Genomic DNA, 22,192 nt, shown 5'->3' with positions numbered 1-22,192 from the left:
ATCATGTTCGATCTTGGTTCATTAGGAGCCTATCGACCCATACGTTCCAAACAAAAGACTGGTTTGAGGAACCTATCAACCCATACGATCAAAAAAGTGACTGTCTAAAGACCAGTCACCATCATCAAATCATAATCGAATTTAGTCCTTGAGGGACCGAAATATAATTTTATCTAAGACTCGTTACAGGCTCGATTATCCCATCTAGACCCGGTTGGTCCAACTTAGACACTTCTGTCTACAATCATTATAACGAGTACATGAGAGATTATGTAGATCGTGATCGACACTTGCTACAAAATATGCATCTGTGTATAGGTATCATAACTACTGAGTATGAAACCATCACCCGACTACCAATGAGGGGCAAGCATGTGCTGCTTGGATCATTGGGTGAAAAGGATAGTACTATGTGTCTAAACGCTCAAAGCAAGGCATGGTCAACTAGCAAGTGACCAAGGCTTTTAAAACCCATGATCACATGGAAGGCATATAGTACATACCGATCGGGGTATACACAAGCAATGAGGGCGTGACCTTAAGTACTAAGCAAGCTCAAGTTTTTCTAGGACATTTGTACAACATATGTTCCGAAAGTGCAAAATACAAAAACAAAAAAGGCATTTGTGAGGAGACTCCTAGCCATGTCCTTTATAGGGTAGTCAGCCAATCCATCAACCCTATAGGGTGGTCGGCCTATCACCCATGGGGTTGACGACCTGACCTGTTTTATTCATGGTACTTGGTGAGGTATCGTACTACTCACATTACCATGGTTGCTAGCATGAAAAACATAAAAGAGTAAGGTCAGTATGGCACGTGAAGTACATGTGTTCGTGGTATACTAATACCTGAACCAATGAGGGTTGTGAGTTGATATACTTACTAAGCATTGGAAATAAAAAATTTCAATCAATACACTGAGTACTCATAAAAAAAAAAAGCATAAAGGCATAAAATGTCATACGTAAAAATTGTCAAGTACAAGGTGCCCCGCCAATGGCATGAAAGGAAAGATCGAGTAAAAGACCAAAAAAAAGACTAACTAGGCCGAGGAGTATCATCTGAAAGACCACCCTGAGCCTCGACAGGCTTATAAGCCAGACAATTCCTAAGCTCCTTCGCTCGTGTCTTCCCGGGAAGGAAATCCAAGTTCAGATCTTTGTTGGACTTCCAGATCTAGTAGAAGCAAAAGAAAGTTGTATCTGAATACTCCTCTCGAGCCTTGTATTGGGCAGCCTTCACCTCTTACTCCTTCTCGACAAGAGCATCCTTCCGCATTTGGTCCATGTCAGAAATCTGTTTCTCTTTCTCAGCTTCAAATTGTTTGACCTGATCGGCAAGTTTCCCCTCCATCTGGGTTATCCTTAGAGTCAACTCAATCACTTCGTACTGTTTGAGCTCCATGGTACTACAGAGAGTGTTGATCTCTTCATCTTTCAAAGCAATGTCTGCATCCCTAGAGCCAAGATGGACAGATTCGAGCTCATAACAAAAGTTGGACAAAAATAATCTACCACGCTCCAGAAGTATGGATGAAGAGGAAGTAGGGCACCAGACTTGGCGGAAGAGCGTGTCTATCAGAACCTGTGAATAAAACGCTCCTAAGGACGATAGCCTGGCAATGAGAACCCTCGGTATGTTCTCTCTAAGAAGAAGAGTGATGGGGAACTTGACTGGTATCCTAATGCAAAGGGCATTGCAAGGAGTCTCACTAATTGGGCAGACTCCGTTGAGAAGAATGACTTCGCTGGGATATGCCCTGAGAGCCATGGGAAGTACTCTGCTGAGAAGAGATCTGAGAAGAGTCAGGCAAAGAGCCTTGGGTGATGTGCTGGGAAATGAGAGGATTATCTTCATAAGCTTGCTGAGATGTGTGTTTTGCTCTCGTCATTGGGCTACACCTTTCCAAGAACTCCTGGGGAGTACTCTTGCTTATAGACTTATCTGACGAAGAGGAGTTGGACATCTGCAACAAAGCAAAAATAAATAGTAAAGTTAGTACATCGACATAATGAAGCTCCCTACCATGGACCAGATAGGCCAGTAGATGGGGGCATGTCTATTACTAAGGAGCAAAAATGAAGAAATCAAGGGGAAAATCTATATAGGGGTCAGCCAAGTGCGATTAAGCTCAGGCCGACCACCATAGGACTCCCCTAGATTTGGAAAAATGGATTGAAGTCTTAAAGTATGGGTTGGCCTAGTGGATTCAAGCCTAGGTCAACCACCCTGAATTGCTAAGCTTACAAAACGTGAAAGAAGGGGCATAGGTGGTCGGCCTACCACCTTAGGCCGACCACCCTAGGGATGCAAACCTTAGAAAAATGGCAGATGACTAAGGTTCAAGTCTCCAATAAATTGTACAGTAGAAGGAAGACCCCAAAGAGATCCATAAAGGAGGAGAAAATATTTTAAGGGTCGCAAGTGGTCGCCCTATGATTAGGCCGACCATCCTAGAACCTGGATCCCTAGAAATCACCGAGGGAGTGTGGTGGTCGACCCATGATGGAAACCCTAGGGGTGGTAGGCCCATGAGGGAATTTACATCCCTAGAAATCGCCTACGCCTAGGTTATGAAACTAAAAATCGCCAATCTTAGGGCACATAGGCCTGGAAATCGCCCAGGTAAGAAAACCCTAGGGGTAGTCGATCTAAACCCTAATCCCCTAACCCTGGAAATCGCACAGGCTAAGGAAATCCTAGGATGGTCGACCTATTAGGGAATTTGAAAACCTGGAAATCGTCCAGGCTAAGGAAATTCTAGGGAAATTGTAGACTTGATTCAAACAAGTCAATTATTTTGGATCAAAATAACACAAAACAAGAAGATTCAGACACATTCCTCAAAGATTCAAAGTATTTCTTCTAAATCTAAGCACATTTAAATTAAATGGTGTAAGAATTAGGAGAAAGTACTTACCCAAATAAAGATCTGAGTTTGATGAAGAATTGGAGAAATCAGGCTTGGAGACTCCTATGGGTAACGCGCACAGATTAAGGAAGTGAGAAGTGAGGCCCTACTTATAGCCTCTCAGGTGAACCATATATTTTTAGGAATTCAAATTTCCTTGAAAAATATTTGGTATGGTTAAAATTTCAAATTTCTTGAAAAGTATCTAGTATTTTTTGGAATTCAAATTCCTTGAAAAATATCTTATATTTTTAGGAATTAAAATTCCTTGAAAATATTTTGTATTTTAAGGAATTAATATGCTTGAAAAATATTTTGTATTTTTTGGACATCAAACTCCCTGTAAAAATATATTATATTTTTAGGACTTCCAATTTCCTTGAAAAATATGCTAGAATTTTATAAAATTAATTTTTCTTGAAAAATCTAGTTATTTTTAGGAATTACTAATTATCCTTGAAAAATTTGTGCTGAGCAAAGTATCAATAGTTGATAAAAGTACTACATAATGTTCTAGGGGACTTTTCTATTAAAGTACTACGATATGTTTCTCAAGCCAAGATCAAGTTTATCGTAATGTAACGTTGAAAACATTACAATAAACATAAGGCGCAAATGTTATCCCTAAAAAATCCAAGGATGACATGGCGAATGAGAAAGTAACACGGGGCATCACAAATCAGGGACAAACAATGAACTACTAAAAAAAAGACCGATGAGCAAAAAGGATAGGTCCAGGACCTATAGGGAAGTCGACCAGGCCTAAACCCCCTAGGGGTGGTTGGCCTGGCCCTAGTCCTTAGGGGTGGTCGGCCTGAAATGTTCAAAAACCCCTACGGGTGGTTGACATGGCCCTAACCCCTAGGGGTGGTCGGCCTGATCCCAACCCCTGGGGTGAATGGCCCAAGCATGCCCAAGAATCTCTCGGGGTGGTCAGCCCACCCTATCCTCCATAGGGTGGTCGGCCTACACTCCCGAAAATGGGTAAAACTCACACTCCTTCAGACTGAGATCGATAGGCCTAGCACCCAAAAGATCAACAGGCCTAGCACCCAGAGGACGAATAGGCCTAGCACCCAAGCTCTAAAGGTTCGTCAAGCCTAGCACCTAAGTCTCATAGACCAATCTAGACTTAGCATTTTCCCAGAGGTTTCAATTGTGAATTGTCTACCACAATCCAGAGAAATGATGAGAAGACCCATGATCTCATAATCATGGGGAGGTGGACACGTATCTCCACTACCTAATAATCGTGTACCAAACCATGATCCCAGTAGTACTTATCATGTAACAGCCCCTGGATACTATAATTAAAGGACTCAGGGCTTCATTGATAGGGATCTGAGGAATATTTGGGGAGAAACTCTGGGCAAATTAGTAACTAGTGAATATTTTTGTTCATCAGTGTAATTGTCTATTGAGTGATTAAATACTAAAATTTAAGTAGATTAGGTTATTACTGTTCATCAGATTATGGCTAAATCACTATAAAATTTATGTGTGTTTGTTAAAGATATTTGTACTCTATCATTTATTATATTTACTTCGTTCAAAAGGTGTCATATACTGTACATACGACAATTGGCCAATTTCACAGGTCAACAGTTATACACATATTGTTGACGCAGTTTTTCGCCAACAGTGTATTAAGAAATAATAAGGCAGATTAGTACTTAATGGTAAACTGTAATGAACAATATAAAAAATTCACTTAAGAACACAGAACTTTTACGTGGTTCAGTGGTTAAAATCCACCTAGTCCACGAGTCAATATTATTGCTGTTTCATTCTTTATTTTGGCAGAGTTTTGGTATTATAGAATAATGATCCCCTTTCCTATCCAATATTCACAGTATTTATAGTGGGATTCCATGGACAGGTTTGGGTAACCGCGTGAGTCAATCACGTATTTACATAATAATTACATTTAATACAAATAATTCCCATTTTTATTGGGATATGATTTGATAACAGAATAACAGGTCCCTGCTATCTCAGACAATAATTATGACAGCCTGGTCACAAATAAACATATAAGGGGATCCCGAGTCTCTAGGGATCCTTGAGTATGCAATATACTAGAATTACCACGATCTGAATATCTCTTCCAAGCTCATGCTTCGATAGCTATTTAATTTTCCGAAGCTCACGCTTCACAGCCATTACATCCTTAGTTCAGGATAAACTCAGGATGGTTGTATTCAAGTATGCGCACTATGAATCAAAAATTGTCCACGTGGATAGAAAGCATATATTATTCCCCTCGGTTATCTCTCCCTGTATCTATCTATCAGCTGTACCCGAGCTGAAGGAATGAACTCGTGATAAAATTAGGGTACAACATTTGCCCCCCAAGTTCTCGTTCGTCTTTGATGTCATCACTTACGGACCTACACGGTATGGACTTTTAGACTTCTGTTGCGTAAAACCATGCACGCCCACTACTCGAGTATTGGACACGTGGTCTATTGCAATTGGCGTCAATTCAGGTTTTGAGGACTGTAATAATTGTCTTGTCAACTTTTTGCCACCATGTGGTCTGCTTGACTCTGACCCTTTGATTTCGAATCAATCCCATTGAATGGTCTAGATTGATTATCATGGTTTTCGTATAAATAGGGTGACCAGCCTCAAACCTTACCACCTTTGCATTCAAGAAAATACCTTTTTTCAAATTTCCTCCATCTTCCCCAGAATTCCCATAACGATTCATTGTGCCCATATTCTCAGAAGCTTTCCAAGAGCTTTCCATGATCCGAGCCTACATCCTCCCGTCGATGAACATTTTCTCCTTTTGTAATATTCATCGCTAGGTATTGTTAGAATTTTTGTGATCATCAATAGGGAATGAGCTTTGACTTTAGACTCCATAAGTGAAACCGAATATGAAGGTATTCATAAAACTGGGTAATTTTATGGGTTAATCTGGGTAGTTCTAATATCAAATAGGTTTAGAAAATACATGTTTGGGGCATAAAAATCATAAGGTTTCTAGGTTTAAACCTAGGTAGCTTAAGGGTTACAATTCCTTAAGCAGTTTTGCACAAAACCGCTTTTCAGAGGAAAGTAGTGGCCTGACGTTTTTGACACACGGATCCCTAAATATTAGGGGATTGTTAAGAAACTGAGGTGCGTAGCCTAGGACATCACGTGGCATCACACAATGGGGCAAATGCTAACTTTAACCCGTATAACCAAAATAACTTGTTTCGTTCTTCGTACAATCGCATCATAGTTATAAATCATCTTAGGTCGCCTACTAATTAGGCTGCTTTGTCATCAGGCGATCTGATGGCTCCTCAAAAGAAGAACGCTCTGAAGAACAACACCTCGAGCTCGTCCTCTCATCAGAAGAACAAATGGAAGTAGGTCGCCTCCAAATCTCCCATCCCGCACTTCGGTCCGGTGGTGGAGAAGGAGCTTGTGATCGATCCCAATTCATATTTCGAGGCTGAGCGTAGAGTCTCAAAAATCACAACTCAAGGGAAAGTCAACAAAATCCTATTGAGTTACAATATAGAAGTAGGATTTGACACTCTTCTTGCCCGACCTGCGTTTGAGGGGGAGTAGAGCTGTGCACCCTTTCAAGATGACTACATTGCTTGGATCATGAACACATGAAGGTTGGTGCATTCCATCCTTTGGACTGGTACTTCGCGAACTTTTTGAACTACGTGAAGTTGGCTCCATTCCAGCTCCCCCCAAACTCCTATAGGCTTATGGCGGGGTTGAAGTACTTATTTATAAAGAACGAGTGGGAGGTTCCCACTCCGATAGATATACTATACTTCTTCTGCCTCAAAGCTAGCCCTGATCAGAGAGGGCGAGGTGACAGATTCTACATCCAAACGACTAGAAAGGTCTATTCTTTATGTCGAATGGCTTCAATAACTGCGAACATCAATAATTCAACCGTCCTCGTAAGTCTTCTATCCTTATGAACTTAGCTCGTGAATTTAGTTCCTTTAAAACTTTTCTTTTTTGTACATGTTTTAATTGATTTTGTTTCTTCTACAGCCATATTTGAGAGGATGGGAAAATCTGTGACCCTCCGAGGTCAATACGAAAAATTATCCAGTCTTCCCCCTGGCAAAAAGGACTATCGTCAGGTCGTGAATGATGCCACCATGTTGGCATGCAAGCTGATCGGAGAGGGGTAGACATTATCTCTGAGGACCCGGGCTCCGCTTCCAACCATCCCCGAGCTTCCTGCTCCTCAAGAGGCCTTATCGGTCTATGAGGACAGCGAGGAGGAAGAGGTCGAGGTGCCTCTTGTGCGAAAGAGACGAGCTCCCGAGGCTATCCGGAAACCCGATCTAGATCAAGTTGCGTCAGGGGCAGCAGTCATCCCCTTTGGCCAATGTAACCCATACCCCTTTAGGGAATTAGATAGGGTTGTTGCCAATTTTAGGTTAGTTAGTTATAATCGGAATCATCTCGTCCACCATTATCCTTCCAACCCAAATCTAAATGTAACCCTACTCCAGTGCGTAGACCACCAAGTGGTACGCCATGACAATAGTTATCCTAGGGGCACAATCGTTGTTAACAACACCCTAAATTTTACATTCGCCATTTTTGAAGAATACGAGACAAACCATAGTGTAATGACCCAACTACTCTAGACTTTGGACCATTAACGAAAACTATATATAGACCCTAATCTTTAATAGAGCTTACAAGTGAAAAAGATCATACTTTATTAAAAACTTGTAAAAACCAATGTTTAAACTTACATAAACTCAAAGCAGGATATGGGATCCCATTGTTTTAAAAAGAAAACATATCTTAATTGAAATGAAAAGAAATTACATAAATAGGTGCGAAAAAATTACACATAAACCATAAATAAAAGACTACATCCTCGAAATCGAACTCTCGACTCCTTGAATCCATTCTTCACCGATACACATTCTCCTAAGCATCCACGAATCTTACCCGCCACTATAGCTATTTTCCTGCACATATAAACAAAAGGAATGAGCCTAATGCCCAGCAAGGAAAATCTACCACATAGTTCATATACATAAATTTCATAAGAAACATAAAAAAAAACATAACATAACATAACACTTATATCATACACATACTATAATGGCCATTATTACTTGGGGTCCCATAGACTAAACAAGTCATATGCCCATTAGATTAGTGGGGTCCTACTAGCTAAGTAGGTCATATGCCCATAATCTGTTTGGGGCTTGTTAGTCATATGGGTCATATACCCAAGCCTACATACATACATATCATAACACATTTCATAACATAAAACATAAGATAACACATCATATAACATATGAATTCTATCCTATTTTCCTTACCAAAATACCGGGATAAGAGGACAGAGGTGGGACTTTGGAACACTCCTAAGAACCATTTGAAAAAGAGTGAGTATAGGGAAGAAGAGAATTGAAAGGAATGGAAGGACTAAACCATTGAGAAAATACTTACCAAAAACTTCCTAACCAAAATAAGAATAAGGTTAGAATAAGTAGAAGACTATGAGAACTTTTGAAGAAAAAGTATAGAAACGAACTAGAGTTTGGGTTACCTTGAAGACTTGTAAGACCAATCTAAACCTCGAACCGAAATACTATAAAACCTTACTTCCCCAAGTGTTTGATAAGCTTATGATGATCAAGCTTATGATTCCCAACCCAAGTGTTTACACTCTCACACTCACCTAGCAACTTGCAGCCTCTGAACTTAGAGCAAAAGATGAATAATGGCTGTGTACTAGGTCCTATTTATAGAGTTTAGGAATGAAAGGATCTTAATTTAACTTGAATAAAAATAATGGCTCTTTAGGTGAAAATAATTTGAATAATCGTTCTGCAGAGGCTGAAGACTCGTTCAAAGAGGTGCTGGACTTATCAAAAGGTTGAATGGTTGAACGGAAAACAAATTCAAAAGCATTAAAAATATGCTGAAGGAGGCGATATATCGCCCCCTATAGGCGATATATCGCCTGGACCATTATGCCTGAGCCAAACGTGCATCGTTTCGTGTTTTCCGTATCTACGTGCTGCGATATATAGCCCTCTATAGCTGCGATATATCGGCATTCGCTGATTATTTAAACACGAAATTACACATTTTTAACTTAATTCAAATTGAGTAAACAGCCTTGACTAAGCCCTTAAACGTATTCAAAGCTGCTAACTGACCTTAGAGCATTCAAACTTTACCCTTACTAAATTTAATCCTCAAAATACTTAATCCTTAATCACCCATACATAACATGTGCTAAAAATCCTATTGGTTCTTATCTAAACCTTATAGTATAATAAATATTATCCTCAATATCAGCCATATAAATCAAACCTTAGGTTAACATTAATATTCTTAAACTATAGGTTAAACTTAGAAAATCTACAAGTACTACTATGAGTGTCCAAATAATTCCCGGTCTGAACCAAAAATCCACAGTCATAAAGATAATAATATTAATACTATAATACTACTATCTAACTAGGTAAGTAAAGTTCTTGGACTCTACAATTCTCCCCTACTAAAAAGAATTTCGTCCTCGAAATTTACTTACTTAATAATTCTGGATACCGGCCTTGCATGTCCTCCTCCAACTCCCACGTTGCCTCTCGTTCAGAACTATTACTCCATAGGACTTTGACTATAGGAAAGCTCTTGGACCGTAATTGCTTCATCCCCCTATCTAGGATGCTAACCGGTCGTTCCTTGTAACTCAAGTCTTTATGGAGTGCTATTGTATCGTACTTGAGGACGTGAGATGGGTCTGACACATATTTGCCAAACATCAAGATGTGGAAGATATTGTGACTATCGGCTAGTGCTGGCAGTAGGGCTAGTCTATACGCAACTGGTCCCACTTTGTCCAATTTCTCAAAAGGTCCTATGAATCGGGGACTAAGCTTTCCTTTCTTTCTGAACCGCTTGACACCTTTCATAGGAGATATCTTCAGGAAGACTTGATCTCCGACTTGGAATTCCACATCGCGTCGCTTGGCATCCGCATAGCTTTTCTAACAGCTTTGAGCAGCAAGCATACGCTGTCTAATAAGCGCTACTGCTTCTTGAGCTTGTCTAACAGCTTTGGGGCCTAGAAGCTGCCTTTCTCCTACCTCGTCCCAGTGAAACAATGATCGACACCTTCTTCCATATAGCAACTCATAAGGTGCCATCCCGATTGTTGACTGGTAGCTGTTGTTGTACGAGAACTCGATCAGCGGCAAGTACTTATTCCATGATCCTCCGAAATCAAGTACACACGCGCGTAGCATATCCTCTAAAATCTGAATTGTACGCTCAGACTGCCCATATGTCTGAGGATGAAAAGCTGTACTAAGACTTAACTTAGTACCCATAGCTTGGGGATTCTCAATGTAAACACCGATCCTCTATCTGACACTATTGTCTTGGGGATTCCATGCAACCGTACAATCTCTTGGATGTAGATCTCTGCGTATTGGTCTGCCGTGTAAGAAGTCTTAACAGGCAGGAAATGAGCCGACTTGGTTAGTCTATCTATTTCTATCCAAGCGAAATCATGCTGGTTATTCGTCTTTGGCAGACCCAGTACGAAGTCCATGGCTATATCGTCCCACTTCCATTCTGGTACGCTAAGCGGTTGCAATAAACCTGCAGGCCGCTGATGCTCTGCTTTCACTTGCTGGAATATAAGACACTTAGATACATACTCCGCTATGTCCTTCTTCATCCCTGGCCACCAATAGATTGCCTTGACGTCATGAGTCATCTTGGTAGACCCTAGGTGAACTGAGTACGGGGTACTGTGCGCTTCTTCTAGGATCGTCTTCTTAATACTTTGATCATTTGGCACGCATACCCAATCCTTATATCTCAATATGCCTTGGCTAGATATTGAGAAATTGGTAGTCTTGCCTTCTCTGACTGCATCCATATGTGCTGCTAGTGTGTCATCATGTCTCTGACCAATCCGTATGTCCTCTAGCAGATTCGATTGGATAAACAAGTTAGCCAGCTTGCCTATAACTACTTCTATTCCGACACTGATCAGCTCCTGCTGTAGAGGCTTTTCTATTCCGGCTAAAGCTACTAAATTCCCATAACTTTTCCTGCTAAGTGCATCGGCAACTACGTTCGCCTTCCCCGGGTGGTATAGGATTTTGCAGTTGTAATCCTTTACTAACTCCAACCACCTGCGCTGCCTCATGTTGAGCTCCTTCTGAGTAAAGAAGTATTTTAAACTCTTGTGGTCCGTATAAATCTCGCACCGTTCTCCGTAAAGATAATGGCGCCAGATTTTTAACGCAAAGACCACCGCTGCCAACTTGATATTGTGAGTTGGATAGCACTGTTCGTACTCCTTTAACTGTCGTGAGGCATAGGCTATCACTTTGCCATTTTGCATTAGTATGCAACCCAATCCTTGCTTCGATGCATCGCAGTAGACAACGAACTTAACGTTGGGTGTCGGTACACTGAGTACTGGTGTTGAGCAAAGCTTATCCTTAAGAAACTGGAAGCTTTCTTCACACTTATCATTCCAGTTAAACTTTTGTTGCTTCCGGGTCAGGTTGGTGAGCGAAGTGGCTATCTTAGAAAAGCCCTCTACAAACTTCCTATAATAACCTGCTAACCCTAGGAAGCTTCTAACTTCAGATGCGTTCTTTGGTCTGGGCCAATCCTTCACGGCCTCCACCTTTGATGGGTCTACTGCAACTCCGTCTTTCGATATAATGTGCCCGAGGAACGCCACTTGCGAAAGCCAAAATTCGCATTTCTTGAACTTGGCGTAGAGTTGATGCTCCTTCAATCGCGTCAAAATCAACCTCAAATGTTCCTCGTGCTCTACTTCATTCTTGGAGTATATTAAAATGTCGTCGATGAACACAACGACAAATTTATCCAAGTAGTCTTTGAAGACCCTATTCATTAAGTCCATAAACGCGGCTGGTGCGTTAGTAAGACCAAAAGACATAACCAAGAACTCGTAATGTCCATAACAAGTCCTAAAGGCTGTCTTAGGAATATCTTCTCCCTTTACCTTGAGCTAATGAAACCCGGACCGTAAATCGATCTTTGAAAATACAGTCGCGCCTCGGAGTTGATCAAACAAATCGTCAATCTGAGGTAGCGGGTACTTGTTCTTAATCGTTACTTTGTTCAGCTCACGATAGTCTATGCACATCCACATACTTCCGTCCTTCTTTTTCACGAACAGTACCGGAGCTCCCCATGACGAATGGCTTGGCCTAATAAAACCCAAGTCTAGGAGTTCTTGTAGCTGCGTCTTTAACTCCTTGAGTTCCGTAGGTGCCATCCGGTATGGTGCCTTAGAGATAGGCTCGGTGCCTGGTACTAATTCTATCGTGAAGTTTATTTCTCGAGTTGGCGGCAATCCTGGCAATTCATCAGGAAAATCCTCTGGAAATTCTTGTATAACTCGAGCATCTCCAACCTTAAGTGGTGTCTCCCTTTCCACATTCGTGATGTTGGCAAAGAATGCTTGACATCCTTTCTCCATCATTCTTTGAGCTTTGAGAGATGATACTAACGGGGTGCGCAATCCTGATCTTGTCCCATGAAGCATAGTTTCTGGCCGTCAGGAGTCTTGAACATCACCTTCTTGCGTTTGCAGTCGATGGTTGCGCCATGCCGTGCTAGCCAATCCATGCCCAGTATCACGTCGAAGTCCTTGATCACTAGTTCTATCAGGTCTCCTTCTAGTTCTATGTCCTCAATCTTGATCGGTACGCCTCGTACTATCCGTGATGATAGAACTACTTTGCCCGAAGGCAACTCGGTTACAAACCTAGTTCTAAATCTTTCACAAGGTTTGTCTAGTTTTTCTATCATTCCTAACGAGATATACGAATGAGTGGCTCCCGAATCAAATAATACATAACATAAGTTATTGAGGATAGAAACCTGACCTGTGACCACCTTGTTGCTAGCATCAGCCTCTCCTTGGGTTAAAGTAAAATCCCTAGCAGGAACCATCTTTTCGTCCTTCTTCCCTTCTGGCTTCTGCTGAGGACAATCTCTTTTACGATGCCCTTCTTGACCACAGTTAAAGCATTCCTTGGTGTTTGCGCGGCATTCTCCAGGATGCTTCTTCTGACACTTAGCACATGGTGGGTATTCTACATAGCCCGACCTATTTCCCCCATTATTTGTACGTGCCTTCTTATCGCTGTCAAACTTCTTGTTATCTGGATGCCATCTTTTCTGGTCGTTACCGTTGTTGCCTGATTGATTGTTGCCGTTATGGTTGTTGTTCCGACTGGTCTGAGGTTGACTCTGCTGTCTAGGTTCAGGCTTTCCGGCTTCCTCTTTACTTACATTAGCCTGTAACCTCTCTACTTCTATTGTTGTCTTAAGAACGTCGGCGTATGTAGTGTTCCCCGGGTTTCCTAGCTTAACCCCCATCTCGATCTTCGGTCAAAGTCCCCTAACAAACTTGTTCACCCTCAGAAAATCGGTTGGAGCCATCTCAGATGCGAACTTGGCTAAGTGGTCAAACTGACGAGCATACTCTACCACTGATAAATTACCCTGCTTCAAGTTGGCGAACTCCTCAACTCTCATAGTGAGTACAACCGAATTGTAGTACTTTTTGTGGAAGAGCTCCACAAATCGAGTCCATGTCATGGTGGCCGCATCATGAGATTGCTGGACCAAGTCCCACCATATCCTGGCATCCTTCTTGAGCAAAGACGAGACGCAGGATATGCGATCTGCATTACTAAGATTCATGTGCGTCAGAATCGGCTCCACATTCCTTAGCCACTCTTCTGCCTCAAAGGGGTCTGTAGTCCCTTCGAAGTTTGGAGCATGCTGCTTGCGGAACCTCTCATACACTGGCTCCATGTTCGGTACTAGATATGGCACGTAGTTCGTCACTGGCCATCCCCCATATGGACCAACTTGTTGGGGTGCTGGGGCCATTTGTTGTGGCTGCGGCTGCGGCGGAGGCTGAGTTTGAGCCTGTTGGCGTTGTTGCTGCAGAAGTTCCTCGACTTGCTGCCGCAGTCTGGCGATCTCCGCAGTGTTGTCAGCTAGCGGTGCCGGCGCGTTGCGGCGGGCAGTAGCACGCACTCCCCTTCGGCGAACTGGAGGGACTTCATTGGTTGCTGGGACGGCGCTGGAGGCGTTTCCGTTGATGCGTGCAGATCTTCGGAGCGACATCGTAGTAGAGTTCTAATAGTTGTAAGAAACATGTTAGAACTTTACCTAATAGGCTCTAAGGCAAAATCTTATTCTAAAACAAACATATCTCGGACCTATTTATTATGACTTCTTATAAAAAAAAATTATAGGTCTTATTTATTATTTAGAGTGGGTTTCTATACTTAGAAAAACAAGCCATCTTTATTTTCGAAGTCTGTTTCTAATTATCCTATATGACTTAATTCTCAGGCTCGAAACTTATCTTTGTTCCAAAGTTAACCATATTAAGGGAGGGCTGGGATCAGTAAAATCGTTCCCACTACTATGGCCCCCTAACTCTCAATAAGGAAACTTGGTTCATTGATTTGTATCCACCCTCACCGAACTTAGTCATTATTCATTTTATTTATTATTATGATTGCGAAAATAAAATCAAACTCATACATGATAATAAAATAGCATGTTATTCATTTGGAAAAAAAAATTCACTTATTACAATCATAAAATAAAGAAAGAAATAAAACAAACAATGAAAACTACTATTCTAAAAATCGGGATCTTCTACATCCGATCCTTCATCTAGCATATCGTCATCTATCTCCTCATAATCATCATTGTCATGAGCATCAAAATGTCCTCTAGGGAGGTTTGTGAGAATCCTATGTTTTTGCTCATTTGTGAACTGAAACTCGAATTTTGCAGTGAACCTAACTAAGAGGAAATAATATCTCATTGCTAATGGCAGTTCATCCTCATCATTCATGGTTTCCCATATTTCTTCTAAGGCTGCTATTAAATGATGGAAATCTTTAAATAGTCTAATTATTAATACATATTGTTCCGTTGATCTCAACATTATTTTCTTAGACTCTTGAAGGTGACCTATCTCTTGGTGGAACAAGAGCAATCTTTGAGTGATTCTTTCTAGTGCTCCTACAATGTTTCTTGGCTCCCTTATTCTTTTTAAAGCCTTAATGGCTCGAATATCCTGATTGCTTAATGCTCCGTTCATACTTAACTGAAAACATAAATACTAAAAATTGTTAGCTATACACATAAGCAAAATAACCATAACTTAAATACTTACTTGGCGGTCAGATTCAGAGCTTTTGAGTGTGTGTATCGAGGAGAACTTCATGCGAAGGAACCGTTGCCCTGATACCAACTGTAATGACCCAACTACTCTAGACTTTAGACCATTAACGAAAACTATACATAGACCCTAATCTTTAATAGAGCTTACAAGTGAAAAAGATCATACTTTATTAAAAACTTGTAAAAACCAATGTTTAAACTTACATAAACACAAAGCAGGATATGAGATCCCATTGTTTTAAAAAGAAAACATATCTTAATTGAAATGAAAAGAAATTACATAAATAGGTGCGGAAAAATTACACATAAACCATAAGTAAAATACTACATCCTCGAAATCGAACTCTCGACTCCTTGAATCCATTCATCACCGATACACATTCTCCTAAGCATCCACGAATCTAACCCGCCACTATAGCTATTTTCCTGCACATATAAACAAAAGGAATGAGCCTAATGCCCAGCAAGGAAAATCTACCACATAGTTCATATACATAAATTTCATAAGAAACATAAAAAAAATAACATAACATAACACTTATATCATACACATACTATAATGGCCATTATTACTTGGGGTCCCATAGACTAAACAAGTCATATGCCCATTAGATTAGTGGGGTCCTACTAGCTAAGTAGGTCATATGCCCATAATCTGTTTGGGGCTTGTTAGTCATATGGGTCATATGCCCAAGCCTACATACATACATATCATAACACATTTCATAACATAAAAACATAAGATAACACATATATAACATATAACATATGAATTTTATCCTATTTTCCTTACCAAAATACCGGGATAAGAGGACAGAGGTGGGACTTTGGAACACTCCTAAGAACCATTTGAAAAAGAGTGAGTATAGAGAAGAAGAGAATTGAAAGGAATGGAAGGACTAAACCATTGAGAAAATACTTACCAAAAACTTATGTGTGAGTTCTTAGACTTCCTAACCAAAATAAGAATAAGGTTAGAATAAGTAGAAGACTATGAGAACTTTTGAAGAAAAAGTACAAAAACAAACTAGAGTTTGGGTTACCTTGAAGACTTGTAAGACCAATCTAAACCTCGAACCGAAATACTATAAAACCTTACTTCCCCAAGTGTTTGATAAGCTTATGATGATCAAGCTTATGATTCCCAACCCAAGTGTTTACACTCTCACACTCACCTAGCAACTTGCAGCCTCTGAACTTAGAGCAAAAGATGAATAATGGCTGGGTACTAGGTCCTATTTATAGAGTTTAGGAATGAAAGGATCTTAATTTAACTTGAATAAAAATAATGGCTTTTTAGGTGAAAATAATTTGAATAATCTTTCAGCAGAGGCTGAAGACTCGTTCAAAAAGGTGCTGGACTTATCAAAAGGTTGAATGGTTGAATGGAAAACAAATTCAAAAGCATTAAAAATATGCTGAAGGAGGCGATATATCGCCCCATATAGGTGATATATCGCATGGACCATTATGCCCGAGGCAAACGTGCATCGTTTCGTGTTTTTTGTATCTACGTTCTGCGATATATCGCCCCCTATAGCTGCGATATATCGGCATTCGTTGATTATTTAAACACAAAATTACACATTTTTAACTTAATTCAAATTGAGTAAACAGCCTTGACTAAGCCCTTAAACGTATTCAAAGCTGCTGATTGACCTTAGAGCATCAAACTTTACCCTTATTAAATTTAATCCTCAAAATACTTAATCCTTAATCACCCATTGGTTCTTATCTAAACCTTATAGTATAATAAATATTATCCTCAATATCAGCCATATTAATCAAACCTTAGGTTAACATTAATATTCTTAAACTATAGGTTAAACATAGAAAATCTACAAGTACTACTATGAGTGTCCAAATAATTCCCGGTCTGAACCAAAAATCTACAGTCATAAAGATAATACTATTAATACTATAATACTACTATCTAACTAGCTAAGTAAAGTTCTTGGACTCTGCACGTAGGTCTTGGCCTTCTCTGTTCCAAGGTGCATTTGCCTCTGGGTTCAGACAATACGTAGATGAGTCAATCCCTAAGGAAGGACCTGAACCCCTTAGGATCCAAGAAATATTAATTGTAGATTCCCCTTCTCCTCCATTTGTTCCAAGGTCGGAGGTCGTGCCTATCCCGGTCAAAACACCCGAGCTGGTGATAATAGACTCCTCCTCATGCCCGGAGGGTAGGATATTTGTTTTCTTTCTTTATTTTTGATGCTTTTTGAAACATAATTTTTGTGAACTAACTCCTTTTGTTCTTTTTAGGTGAAGAGATTGAACAACCAGGAACTCCCAAACTATGAACTTCTTTCCAGGCTAAGAGCGCTGATGCAAGCCCTGTCATGAAGAGGCTCAGGGTGGCGAAGAAAACCACCCCCCAACGGGGAACACTTCAAAGTCCCCCACCAAGAATAAGGACACGGGCTCGACGTGGGAGCCAACTCTAGTTGCTAATGTCGTTGTTGGGCAGCTTCCTCCTCCCCCACCTTGATTCATGCCTCCTCCTCCCCAAGTTATTCAAGCCGAGGCCGCCATAGTCCGAATATCGGTTGACCTTCGGGACCTAGAGAAGATTCCTGAGGCCTTTTGAGGTATCATATATGAGACCGTGACTCACATGGTGGGTCACGCTTATAAAGCTAGGTCGAGGGATCTGTGGACCATTGAGGAGCGCAACCCCAAGAATGTTCTTGAGTCCGCCGTGGGGATGAATCTCACCGTGAGTTCTTTTCCCATACTTGGTGGTGATTTTGTTTTTTTTTTTTCATATTATAATTTTTACTTGTTCTGTTATTTTGTAGTCTGTCTTGGCCCAATACCACAATATAGCTCGTGCTAGGGCCAAAAATGACAAACTCTAGGCCGAGCTGGACGCTGCCAAGGAAAATGAGCAGGCCGCCAAGGCCACCTTGACAAATGCTCAGAAGAATGAGTAGGCTTCCCAGGCTGCTCTCACCTCTTCCCAGGAGAACGAGCAGGCCGTGAAGACTGTGCTATTAGCCTCCCAAGCTCAGACCGCCAAGGAAAATCATCTTCTTGAACGTCTTCAGGTCGAGATTGGTAAGCTCAAGGGAAAACTACTCGAGGCTGAAGCTAAGGCCAAGGAAGGAAAGGTGGCGTCTTAATCAGCCATTGAGGAGATGTTATACCATTTTTGGGCCTTCAACCAGGATGGAAACTTCTCATTTATGGAGCCTGGGTTGTGGGATCCGTACCTTGCTAAATTCAAGGCTCAGTTCCTACAAGAACCATCAGAAACTAGTGAGGCTTCTGGAGCGGCGGAGGGAGACGGCGAGGAGGTCACTTTTGTGGGGCGAGCTGATGGAGCCCAATAATCTCTCTTCTTTTTGTTTCCTTTGTAATTGTTTAGTAGTTTTTTGATATTAAACAATTGTCTTCAGGCTCAGTTCGAGGTTTTTGATCCACCTGTCTTTCCTTTATTATCTTCTTATGTTTTTTAATCCTTAGACTCTTGTACATTCGAGATTTTAGGAATTGACTTTTAGATCAAGATAGATTTTATTGAACTTGGTTATATCCAAGTTTATTTTGCTTATTTTTATCGTACCTGTTAAGAATCAGGCATTGAACATGGTTATATCAAAGGTTTTTAATAATTTCAACTTCGTCCGTGCTAGGTTTACTAATAACTCGAGCTTTAACTAGCCCTTGAATAACCAATTTTCCCAACTTTCCAAGTTTTTTGACCTAGTTAGTCCAGGGTTTTAAATGATTTAAACTTAGTTCGTGCTAGATTTATTGAACACTCGAGCTTTAAAAAGTCGTTGAATAATCAATTTTTCCAAGCTTCTAAGTTTCGGACCACGTTACGTCCAGGATTTTAAATGATTTAAACTTAGTTCACGCTAGGTTTATTGAAAACTAGAGCTTCGAAAAATTCGTTGAATAATCAATTTTTCCAAGCTTCTAAGTTTTGGACCTGGTTACGTCCAGGGTTTTAAATTATTTAAACTTAGTTCACGCTAAGTTTATTGAAAACTCAAGCTTCGAAAAATCCGTTGAATAATCAATTTTTCCAAGTTTCGGACCTGGTTACGTCTAGGGTTTTAAATGATTTAAACTTAGTTCGTGCTAAGTTTATTAAAAACTCGAGCTTCTAAAAAGCCGTTGAATAATCAATTTTTCAAGGCTTCTAAGTTTTTTTTATCGAGCAGGCTTAATTTTTCCAACATCGGGTAATGTGCCCCCCAAGTAACCAGAATGTATAAACTTTCTTGGTTGCTTTCACAAACATGAGAACACGAGCCAATACCACATTAAAAATAAAAAGTTATTTAATAATCCATCTATTATTTAATCAAATGTCTTTTATAAATCAGCCTTACATTGATGGTTGGAACAACCCAAATTTGCTAATAGGGCTTAGGGCCTTAATTAGCGTGCCTGGAGGGCAATAAATGAATTGATATGCTAATATGTGAATTTATGTGAACATATGTTAAAGATGCATGTTTAGTTGAGTTAAATGTGCATGTGGGCCCCGTTTGGATAGTAGGGGTATAACTGTGATAAATGCGATATGTATGTGATTTATCTGTGTAGCACGGTCCGAGACAGTCCTGGGGAGCGGTTAGCCAGAAAGTCACAACGGGATTGAGAATCTGACTCAGGGCGAGTCGAGGGGTAATTTGGGCATTAGTTATTATATTGGGTTATCAGGGTATGGAAATAAATATTTGGAGATATATTTGAGGATAGAATGTCTAGGAGGGAGTGTTGGGGAAATTTACCATTTTGCCCTCGGGGACATTTTGGTACCCCGAGCCTTGAGGTAACCACATATATTAAGTAAAATAAAACAAAAAGAAAGAATCATTTAGAGACTTGTAGAGACCGACACTCTTCTCTCATTCTCAGCTGAAGTCAACTCTATACCCTTTCTCACCTTTTCTTCTCTAAGGCAACTAAAGGGGGAAAGTTAGTGAAAAACCAGTCAAGAAGCTTTGGTGGAACTAGTAAAGAATTAAGGATTTTGGGCTGTTTGAGTTAAGGAGCTAAAGCTGGGAATTTGGGGAAATCAATTCAGAGGCATAACTCAGCAAGGGTAAGCTCTAACTATGGGAATTATGCATGAATTTCAGCTATGTTCTTGGGATATGCATGTGAGTAGAATTTGATATGTTCTTAGGTGTTTTAGTTGAGTTTTTGGAGCAGGTTTTGATGTTGAAACAGGGCAAGAATCTTTGTGTTGATTATCTGGAATTGTTAGCTTGATTATTGGAAGAGTTGGTCTGAAGAAAATGCAGGAAAAGATGAAGAATTTTGGGTTTGGAGGTGAGAGCCGCGGCCCTAGGAGGGGCATGCCGCGGCCCGTGTGCGCGCGCGGCCATGGGAGGCCGAGAAGCTTGAGGCGCGCCGCAGCCCATGTGAGTTGCAGGGAAGTGCTAGCCTCTGTTTTGAGGCTGGCCGCGGCGCTTGTGGGTAGGGCCACGAGTCTTAGTGCCAGTTTGAGATTTTAAGTGTGTTTAGGCTTGGGAACTCAGTGGTTATGGCTCAGGATGGATTTTATCACCCGGATTGATAGAAGTCAAGGTGTCGGAGGTTAGAGTTATGGCTCAAAGTTATTTAATGGATTAGAACTTGATGGATGGATATTGTTAATGTGTTGTGACTAGGGTTTCGATGAGGCTCAAGTTAGAGGACTGTGCTCGGGATAGTGGTTCTCGGAGAGCTCGAGACTCAGGTAAGAAAATGCTTGTTCCCATTGAGCTTGTATTCAGGGCTGAGCCCAATATATTTGAATTGCAGGGCGTAGCCCTTTGATTGAATTTGTTAGTGTTCAGTAAATGTTTATTATGCTATGAGTGTAATTATGTGAATGATTGGCAAGAGCTGGGAACGATGTAGGGCGAGGTCGGCAGAGGCCGGGAACGGCAAAGGATCGGGAATGGCGTTGGGTACGTTGAGTGCAAGGCTGAGTACGACAAGGGGCCGGGAGCAGTATTGAGCACGTGGAGTTTGAGCTGCCAGGGCGGGACCTTAAAGAATACCTGGGATATCCTCACAGTGTGGACCGCAAACCCATGGCCTGGTAAAGCGCCTGGGTCGGCTTGACCGTATGTGTTTAGCCTGTTGATGGCCTGTTTATATGCTATGTGTTGATTTTTGCATATGTTATCTGTTTGTGGGTTTTCTTGCTGGGCTTCGGCTCACGGATGCTCTATGGTTCAGGTAAGGGCAAGGAGAAAGTCAACCAACCTTGAGTGTAGCAAGCATGAGGCGGCGTGTACATGTTTGGTCTGCCTGGCTGCCACAGCCAGTGGATTTTGGGAGATGGTTGCAATAAAACCTAGATTTTGTCGTTTAGCTGACTTGGTTGTATTTATATGTTGTAAAAATTTCTAAACAGTATTTTGGGATCCCAAGTGTTATACTTTTATGATTTTCAATGGAACAGACTTATTTCTAAAGTTTTTACTCTGATTATGGCTTAATTACACTTTTGCTTTAAAAAACCTCGATTAGCGAGTGATTGCACGTTTTAAACTCACTTAGTAATGGCTCTAAGGGAGTAGGGCGTTGCAACTTGGTATCAGAGCGAGCCAAGGTTATTAGTTCTGGAGATTGACCGAACATGTACGCTCGCTGCCAGTGACAAGCCTGACTCATGGTTGGTTGGTATGATTGATTAATATGCCTGAATATATGCTTGAATGCCCTATTCGCCTTTTTATCTTGTATAGAGCATGATGAATGAGTTAACATATGCATGATGCCAGGGCATGGCCCGTTGTGTGTTATATGCTATCTGTATGCTATATGAGTTACTGTTCGTGGATGGCTAATGGGTTTGGGAGGTGGTTTTGGATGTTGTAATCATGCCTGATGAGCGGCGTCGTTGGTTGCAGGCATATTTGTTGAGATGCCTCGACAATCAGCTAGACTCCGTGGCAGTAGGGTCGAGGATGACAACCAGGGTTAGGACCCTTCACCTGCCCCACAGAATTGGTAAGAGATGTTTGCCGAGATGGAAGTGAGACTACTGTGAACAGAGGAAGAGCTGTGACAGTTAAGACAGCAGGCCCC

This window comes from Humulus lupulus, chromosome 6 (assembly GCF_963169125.1).
Source record: "Humulus lupulus chromosome 6, drHumLupu1.1, whole genome shotgun sequence".
Classification (NCBI taxonomy): domain Eukaryota; kingdom Viridiplantae; phylum Streptophyta; class Magnoliopsida; order Rosales; family Cannabaceae; genus Humulus; species Humulus lupulus.
Note: the sequence above shows the minus strand (reverse complement) of the source record.